The sequence below is a fragment of the Hylobates moloch genome, unplaced genomic scaffold, assembly GCF_009828535.3.
Source record: "Hylobates moloch isolate HMO894 unplaced genomic scaffold, HMol_V3 SCAFFOLD_1, whole genome shotgun sequence".
NCBI classification, from domain to species: Eukaryota; Metazoa; Chordata; class Mammalia; order Primates; family Hylobatidae; genus Hylobates; species Hylobates moloch.
In genome coordinates, this window is record NW_026652276.1 from 191,012,503 (window position 1) to 191,022,729 (window position 10,227).

Here is a 10,227-nt window from a genome sequence, read left to right on the forward strand (position 1 = left end):
CCTTATAGTAAAGTCTGAAGTTGCATCACATGATGCCCTCAGCTTTGTTCATTTTGCTTAGGATTGCTTTGGCTATTTGGGATCTTTTTTGGTCTCACATGAATTTTAGAGTAATGTTTCCAAATTCTTTAAAAAAATATATTGGTAGTTTGATAGCTATATAGTTGAATATGTACATGGCATTGGGCAGTATGGCATTTTAATATTAATTGTTCTAATCCATGAGCATGGAATATTTTTCCATTTGTTTATGTCATCTATGATTTCAGCAGTGTTATGTAGTTTTTCTTGTAAAGGTGTTTTACCTCCTTTGTTATATGTATCCTAGGCAGTGTGTGTGTATGTATTGTAAATGGAATTGCAATTCTTGATTTTACCCTTAGCTTGAATATTCTTGCTATGTAGAAATGCTACTGTTTTTTGTATGATGAATTTGTAGCCTGAAACATTGCTGAAGTCATTAATAAATCTTAGGAGCCTTTTGGTGGTGTCTTTGGAGTTTTCTAGGTAAAAAACCATATCATCAGACAAGAGAGATCATTAATTTGAGTTCTTGTTTTCCTATTTGGATGAGTTTTATTTCTTTCTTTTGCTTGATTGTGTTGGCTAGGACTTCCTATTTAGTTTACTAGTCTATTTGACCCTCTTCCCTTAATTTACTCTGCATATTGAAGTTGTTAATTTTTCAAGAATATAGCTCTGATTATTTCACCACTATCTTGCTCAAAAACTTTATTTTATTGTTCCCAGAGTAGAAAAACTGATTGGAATCAGAGAATTCGATAATTTAAGATGCATTTACCTTCACAAACAGTTCCCACTGATTTGCTTTAGGTCCTCTTGGTTCTAATCAAACTATATTCAACATTTCATTCTAATATTTTAGTTAAGATGTTGAATACAAGGAGCAGAACCTGTGCAAGCTAATTAAAATAAAGGAAAGTCTGTTGAAAAGACACAAGATGTTTAAATAGAACTAAACAGTTACATCCTATGAAAGCTGGAGATGAGTCTTGGGAAACCATCAAAGATTGAAGCAATTTCTCAAAGCTTTCTTTGCTTCTCAGTAGCAAATGCATCAAATATAGCTTCCACTGTCCCGATTTCAGGTGATATGTCTAGGATCTCTACCATCCTACCGCTGGAACTTTGTTTCTTAGTTCTAAGATTTAAAAGGCAGACTCTGATTGGCAGCTGGGCAACTAATAGAATGATTCCAGGCAGGCTGTATGTCCAAAGAAGGAGTCAAAAGCTGGCCGGGCAATCAAAACTTGTCAATTTGAGAACATACACTATGTTTCCTGCTTCGGGGCCATTGTTTACATTGTGCCTTCTACCTGTAATTGTACCTACTTCTTATTCCTCTTCTTTCCAAATACTCAAACTATTCATTCTTTAAGCCCCCACACAAATGCAATATCCATCCTGAAGTTTTTCCTGATTGTTCAACTGAAAGTAATCTCTCCCTCCTGCCATGGCTCTTTCTCTGCATCTCTGCTACAGCAAGTCTTATCTCCCAAGTTAAGCTAAAAGCAGAAGCTAGAGTATCCCCTACAATGCTCCGGTCAGTACGTGTAACACAACACAGCTTGGTAAGTGTTTGCTAAATGGCAAATAGCATTCAGAAGGAAAATTAAAAGCAAAAAGTACTACTAAACCTTAAAATGAAGTTTTTTTTTTTTTTTTTTTTTTCAGAAAGTATGTCATGTATTGCCATAAGTATTCCCACAAAAAGGAAAAATGATGGACATTAATCTCTGTTACACGAGAGAGAGAGAGAGAGAGAGAGATGACATTTATGCCCCAGGTAGGAAACTCGCATGATAAATTTACTTTTACTTTTAAGAAGAAAAACAAGAACAAATTTAAAAATCCAATCATTTAATAAGAATTTACTGTGGAACTTAGAGGACTATTTCCGTATGTTAAAACCTCACTTGTAGTAATAACATTCTTTGTTTCCGAGCAACAAAACTATTTTCTGTTAACCACGCAATTACCCTCCACTAAACAGGACAACTGTTGAACTCTGCTGGATTGCTAATCAGTATATTACCTTCTGCAGAGAAAGGCAATATGAACTCCAGGCCACAAGATAAGATATACAAGTATATTGCAATTTCTTAGTTTCTGCTAGTCTTTCAAGCTCTAAATTGCACAAATTTATTGTTCAGATTATCTAAGGCAAAAGTCTGTTTGCTAGGTAGGGACTGTGATCTATCATTAAGCAAAGGCTATGGAGCTACTGAAGTATGTCTGCACCAAACTGTTAAGATTCATTAAAACATTAGCATAATAACTTTTACTATACTTGAAAGTGGGGACAGAAAATTTATGTTTATTTCAAGACAGTTGCTCTGTTCCTCCATAGTGTACAGTTGATAAGTATGCTAGAGTTTGTTGGAATATTCTGTTCGCTTTTGGGATGAACAGTTCAACATGACTTGGTGTCTGCAACGTTCGTTTAGCTCATTTTGGCGTTCTTTCTCGCAATCTTACTCCTCATCTAGGGCCCTGTCTGGTTTATTAGAGTAGCTTGTATTTCTCACATATTTTGCATAAAACTTTTGAACTGCCAACAGTGAATTGTATTTGTAATCTCTATACTCAAGGACTTCAACTGTGAGGCATCTCCTACATGATTCTTAGATAAAGAAAGATAAGTAGTCTTTCAGTGTTTCATTCATTTATTTCTAGTCACCTTTCTATTCCTAGGGATTCCCAATAAATTGCATATTATTGTCTCTCATAATAATTTTGCTGCACATTTATGTTTCCCTGTCCAAACTGGAGTCTTCTTTAGCAGAATTATATTAGGCGTTTGTGTTTTGCCTACCCAACATTTCACCAGGGGATCCTTTTAATTGGATTTGTCTTAGGCTTGGTGAATGAAGTTCCAGTGAAAGTTTTTCTTTGACTTTTTTTCCTAAGCAAGTGTTTTGATTATAGTTAATGATGTCACCAAGGGGTGACATTAGCCCTATAAATAAATCCCCACCAGTCTCTCCAAAGTTCCCTTCTCCAAAATAAGCATGTATTATAAGTACAAATGACAAGTTTGCTATGCAAACACAGCTTCTGAAAACATCCCCTAATGCTACCCTTTTCCCAACTTAATTATTATCATTATGTCCCTTATACATATGCATTATCTTCTAATACAGCTTTCTATGGGCTGTTTTCTTTGTAGAATAGGAAGAAGCAGCATTTTATCTGAGTTCATGCCTATCTTTAGCGCCTACCAGTGAAACACACATAAACCATATACTCAATAGCTCTGTGTTAAACAAAACTATTTTTGGAGAGGTTCAAGTTTACCTTTTGGCTGACAAATTTTGTGTATGAAGTGATGTGTGTGTGTGTGTGTGTGTGTGTGTGTGTGTGTGTATGTGTGCATGTTGTCAATCTGACCATTGGAGTAAATGTAATTCAGCATAAAATTTTAAAAGCTTTTCATTTAAGATAATGATAAAATCTATTATTTTTCCTAAGTTTAGTTTACATAGATCTTGGTCAGATGTAGCATCTTTTGCATTTTTAATATACAACGGTACCAGTGAATATTTAAGAGAGAGAAAACGTTATTTTATGCTTCAGGATTAATTATGTTACTGTGTTGCTGGTGACTTCATGTTCTTAGTCCTTTAATTTTTCCTGTTGGGTAATGGTATAAACCAAAATGAAAGCAAAATAGAACTTTGAGATCTTAGAAATTTACAAATTCTCTTGTGTTTGGCTGACCCATTTGTTTCATGTATAATGTTCTGGGTTTGCTGCCTGTAATGACCTCTACTTTCTCCTTCTTTTATAAGGAATAATTTAGCCCTCCCATATGTATACCTTAAGGCCCTGTTTAAAGAACACCTACTTTAAAAGCCTTTCTTATTTCTTTCTCTTCACCTTCACTTGTCCTACACTGACCAAACTGTGATAGCAAAGACACATATTGTACTGGAGTTGTTTTAGATATCTGTCTCATTAAACCAGAAGCTTGTTAGCATGAATGACTTAGTTTTATTTTCTTTGTATTAAAGACTCAACTAATATCTAGACAACAGAAAGAACTCAATAAATGTGTGTTGTGGGTATATCAGTTGATATAAGTGTATTTTCAAAGGCTGAGTTAATAATATATGCCTATACTTAAAAAAATATGCACACATGATAGCAATGATCTTTTTAAATGCCACTTTAGAAATACTATGACAATAAGTGTCAATGGTGGATTGCTAGCTCAGGAATCACTTTTGATTTATAAATAAAACCATTCATCCTTGTCATTGCAAGGTAATTAATGTAAATTTCATTTGCATATTCTTGGCTTTTTTTTTCAATTCTTTAATCTTGTAATCACTCCTAGTAATACTCTGAAAAGGTGACCTTAGGAGGCGATTAACATATTTGTTTAAAATAATGGAATAATTGCTTGTTTAATAGTGTAGTGTTTCAACAAGTAAACAATTGATTAACCTAGAAAGAATGTTTCTCAAGCTGAAAAATTAGTGTACAATGCTAATATATGTCATCTTTTAAAAGAACAAATAATGAAATTATTAAAATATTAAAGGAATCTACGATTTGGTAGAAATGGACAGACTTGGCCGGGCGTGGTGGCTCATGCCTGTAATCCTAGCACTTTGGGAGGCCGAGGCAGGCGGATTGCCTGAGCTCAGGAGTTCCAAACCAGTTTGGGCAACACGTGAAACCCCGTCTCTACTAAAATACAAAAGAAATTAGCCGGGTGTGGTGGCGTATGCTTGTAGCCCAAACTACTCGGGAGGCTGAGGCAAGAGAATGGCGTGAACCCAGGAGGCGGAGCTTGCAGTGAGCCAAGATTGCGCCACTGCACTCCAGCCTGGGTGACAGAGCAAGACTCTGTCTCAAAAAATAAAAATAAAAAATAAAAAAAGAAAGAAAAAAGAAATGGACAGACTTTTAATAGTTGACTTCAATAAAGCATTGCTTTATCATCTTTTGTTTTCTTAGATTTTTTCCTTTGTTTTATTCCTTGATTTGTGTATCTCTTCTGTCTGAAAATTCTCACTTATACTTTAAGCTCAGCCCTGTGCTTTACCAATGTCTTTTTACTACAGTACTTCCTGTTTCCACAGATTCTACACTCTTCCATCCTTTCCCTCTTTGTCATTTCTTCTTGTTCTAGTTCTTACAAAGTTCTTATTTTCACTTCCTATGATGGTTTTCATTTTTCTGGCATCCTCCATGTCACTTATCACATGTTTTTCTACTTTCTGATGTCACATACTCTTCATTGTAACTGGCAATCTTTTTCCTCTATTTTGTGCCACTGTCCAATTCTCCTGAGCCTATTCCTTCTCATACTCAAGAAGCCTGGTTCTTTTTAAAGAAGGAGAATTCCGGCCGGGCGCGGTGGCTCAGGCCTGTAATCCCAGCACTCTGGAAGGCCAAGGCGGGCGGATCACAAGGTCAGGACTTGGAGTCCAGCCAGGCCAACATGGTGAAACCCCATCTCTACTAAAAATACAAAGAAAAAAATCAGCCAGGCATGGTGGCGCGCGCGTGTAATCCCAGTTACTCCAGAGGCTGAGAATCCCTTGAACCCGCGAGGTGGAGGTTGCAGTGAGCTGAGATCGCACCATTGCACTCCAGCCTGGGAGACAAACCGAGTCTCCTTTGGGGTGGGGGTAGGGGATGGTAAGAAGGAGAGTTCCAATGCAGTTTATCACTCTAACTCAGATTCTCCCTCTTTGAGAGGCCACATATAATTGCGCCTGTTAATGCCATAAGAAGAGATCTCTTTGCACAGGGATCTTTCAAATATTTCACAGACTGGAGTTTTTTACTCCATTCCTAATGAAAACTCGGTTAATAACATTAAGAAAATTAATCTAGAATGGTATATATTCTATCTTCAATAACTCCCAATCCTATCTCAATTATTTTTATTTTAATTCACAGAATATGATAATCCTAATTAAGAAGTTGTATAATGGTTTTCTATTTATTTCAATGAAATTATGCTAGTCAACAGTAAATTATTTAAAATATGCTGAACCTTTTTTATTCACAACTTATCCACCTTTATGAAAATTAAAAATGTGGGCACTACAAACACTGGTAGTCAGGTATCCTCTTGAGTGTCCAAAGCGAAACCACTTAATACTTCTCAAAGAGCTATAAAATGACAATAATTTTTCTAAGAAATAGCTTATTTTAATAGAATATTTTCTCTTTGCCAAAGCATTATTCTAATAAAATTTAATGTATTAACTGAGTAGGTCCTCCCTACAATGCTATCAGGTATAGATTATATTTAATCCTCTTTTTCACAGATGAGAAAATTGAAACATAGAGAACCTGAGTAACAACCAACCCAAAGCCATCCTAGATCCAGGCAGCTTGCAGTCAGGAACTACACGCAGGAGATGCCTAGAAGCATGCCTAGCCACCAACATAGTCTGTAGAGGTTGGCAGATATACTTTGTTCAATGGATACTTATTAAAATGAGTAGCTGCAGTAAGTAAATGAAGCTCAGAATATAGGCAACTATAAAGAGGTAGGATTCATTGGTTTAGCTTTCCTCAGTAGCTTAGGCATGCTTTGTGAGAATTTGTTGATAGAAATAATATAAGAAGCATCACATATAACTTAAATCATCTTTTCTTAATGAATTAAAAATAGAATCACCATTCAGCCCAGCTATCCGATTACTTAGTATATACACAAAGGAAAATAAATCATTCTACCAAAAAGACATCTGTACTCACTTATTGACCTCAGCACTATTCACAACAGCAAAGACATGGAGTCAACTTAAGTGCCAATAGCAGTGGATTGAATTAAAAAAATATAGTACATATACATTATGGAATACTACACAGCCATAAAAAATTACATCATGTCCTTTGCAGCAACACGGATGTAGCTGCAGGCCACTATCCTGAGTAAATTACCACAGAAACAGAAAACCAAATACCACATGTTCTCACTTATAAGTGGGACCTAACTACTGGGTACGGACATAAAGATGGGAACCAATAGACACTGGAGACTACAAAAGTGGGGAGGAAGGAAGGGGGCAAGGGTTGGAAAACTACCTATTGGGTACTATGTTCATTATTTGGGTGACAATTTCAATTGAAGCCCAAACCTCAGCATGATGCAATATATTCAAGTAACAAACCTGCATGTCCTCTGAATCTAAACCTTCTACAAAATTAATTAAATCATCCAAGGTAAGTAGTATGTAAGTTTGAGTCATATACCAATTTCATGAAAATGTTATCAATAAAGTTGCAATCTTACATTGATTATAAAGTTAAATGTTAATTACATACACATGTATTTATGCAAAAAGAGGTTTTCTACCTCAGTATTTGTTAGAGTAAACTTATTTGAGAAAATAAATGACAAAGATTTCTGATTTCAATTATGCATTGTTACTTCTTTTGGACTTCATCCAATCCAATGGATATCCAATGCTAGTTCTTTGCACACATTACATAATTTTATTCCCCAAACCACCCTTTGTATTATTATTGACATTAGGAGAAATGTTCACAACAGTAAATATCATGCATAGCTAGAGCATGGACTATTCAGAATGCAAGCCAGCCGTGATGGGGCTGGGTTCTGAAGGGCACTTGCTGAGTCTAGTCCTGCCTTTTTCATTGCTAGGTAGGGGAAATTCTGGGCAGGGCATTCTAGAGGAGCACTCAGGTGACCAGGTTTGTGGGGTGGGGCACTTAGAGGATTCAGAGCAATAATTATTTACCAACTGCTATCCCTTATGAAATAATTTTAATGTGTTTGTGCAATTAGCTGTCATTAGTTGCACAGCTGTTAAATAATCTTCTTTAAATTTCCACTAATTTTAATGGGAAAAAATTATGATGCATTTTACTCTGACCAAAGACACACAAATAATTTTCAAAGACAGAAGAAAAATGAACAATCAAAAACAAGCCAATATCATGTAAGCTTATCATATTGACCAAAGGAAGAAGAGAAGTCTCAATAGCAGGTGGAGGTAGGTGGATAAAAGTACTAAAGACTCATACTGGGGAAGGAAATAAAGAAAGGAAAATCCAAATGATTGACTTTCAAACATTTTGGGAGATACATGATTATTTTGCACTCAGATTGCGCTTAAAAATGGTTATAATACAAAGGGAAAATACCTGTAACACACATGTAAAGAGACTAAACCTGAGATCACTTGGAAATGCATGAAACTAGGCCATGCTCACAACAGATTGAAATGTCATAAAAGTACCTACTTCTTCATATCTCTCACCTGGTATAAGAATACAAAGCAAGCATACTAACACAGTGTATAACTGAAAATTGTTTTGTATGATAATCTCTGACCAAAAGCTGAGGTCTTGAATAAATTGGTAAACTTCTATCTCTTTGCCCGAAACTGAAGTGTTAACATTTTTCTTCATAGAGAGTCTTCATTTAGTAAATTGTGGGACAGAAAAATGATTATGCTGAGATAAAGTAGTTGATATGGTTTGACTCTGTGTCCCCACCCAAATCTCACCTTGAATTGTAATAATCCCCTGATGTCAAGGGCAGGACCAGGTAGAGATAACTGCATCATGGGGGCAGTTTCCCCCATGGTGCTCTCAAGATAGTGAGTGAGTTCTCACTACATTTGATAGTTTTATAAGGGAGTTCCCCCTTTGCTCTTGCTAGGCACTCATTCTCTCTCACACTGTGAAGAGGTATCTTCCAACATGATCGTGAGTTTCCAGAGCCCTCCCCAGCCATGCAGAACTGTGAGTCAATTAAACCTCTCTTTTAAATAAATTACCCAGTCTTGGGTATTTCCTTATAGTAATGTGAGAAGAGATTAACACAGTAGTCATCTGAAAAGTGGTACAACTTTTTAAGTGTCATTATGCCTTTTAAATATTTGAGGATTTAGCAACCAATACAGCCATACGGGGCATACAGCTTAGTATTAGACTTGGTCATTCCTATTTCCCATTGAGGCAAATAAGAACAGTGAGAGATTAATTAACCAAACCTCAGTCATAAAACTAATAAGATATAGGGTCAGAACTTCAACCCAATTCTGTCTGATTTCAAAGCCTGTGCTCTAAATAGTTGTGCTATGCATAAAGAGTTTTCTTGTTTATGTCTGTTGCCAATATTTGAGCGACAAAAAATAATGATATAGTTTTCCATTTAATAAATGGGTAGCAAATTATCAGATTTGCAAAGATCTGTTTTATGTGCAGGTAAAGTTAGTAGATAGTGTCTGGTGACCAGAAGAATACTAAGATGACCCTTGTGACAATATTTCTCCTCCCAGTACTCTCTTGCTAGCAATTAAAACTCTACTATGTAATAGTCTTCTACCAGTTCATAAACTTGATTTGGTTTAGAAATTGTCCCCAGTGTAATATACTCTGGGATAAATGGTAAAGGAAGTTCTATCATACATAAACATCACATGTGAATTAACTAACCAGTTTCTTTCCAAAGAAATGCCATTGAGAGAACGTTGAAGAATGAGTCAGAAGACCTGAGTTTTTGGTCATTTACTAACTGATTGGCATTGGTTATGTCACTTAACCTTTCGAAACCATATTTCTCTATGTAATGCAGATAACAATGCCTTTACTACAGAACATGCCATGTAATCATGCAAGCGACAGTATTCTTAAAGCTATATGCCCCATCAACAGGTAAGCTTTCAATTTTCTCATGTGAGAGTGCCATAGAATCATATTCTACAGAGGAAAGCTTTATTTTAAATACTGAAATAAGGAGAGGCAGGAAAGTGTCCTTAGGTACTTAGTATCAGAGAAGGGAGCTAAAAAATTGTGAAAAAGAGCTAAAAGGCAGGGAGAAATAAAGCAAACTTTACTTATTTTACTATTTTGTTTATAGATGGCCATGAGATTTAATGTACAAGAAAATGGAAGTAAAGTTGACTGACTAAATGAAAAATAAAATGTAAGTTCTTTTTCACATTCTGTCTAGAGCCCATTCTTTTGTGCCTCTTATTTTGGAAATGCGGATTTAAAGTGGAAATCATTCTTGTATACTGTTTACAAAAATAAATCATTTCTAAGACTAAGTTTGTTGCCAGAAAGACCAAATAAAGAGGGAAAAGAAAGGAGGAAGGAAGAAGGAAGGAGGGAGGGCAGGGAGGAAACAAATTTAAATATGAATATGAAATATGCAACTTCTTGTAGAGAGTTCCTGCTGTGGACATTGGCTTTAAACTTCCC

At 35.7% G+C, this 10,227-nt stretch overlaps 1 long non-coding RNA gene across 1 annotated transcript; it reads left to right on the forward strand.

Moving 5' to 3' along the window:
• The first annotated feature begins 2,012 nt into the window (after positions 1–2,012).
• On the forward strand, positions 2,013–9,955 carry LOC131382895 (uncharacterized). The gene is made up of 3 exons (XR_009212531.1): positions 2,013–2,108; positions 8,681–8,763; positions 9,884–9,955. It is a non-coding gene; the product is annotated as an uncharacterized LOC131382895 (long non-coding RNA).
• Positions 9,956–10,227: the final 272 nt, after the last annotated feature.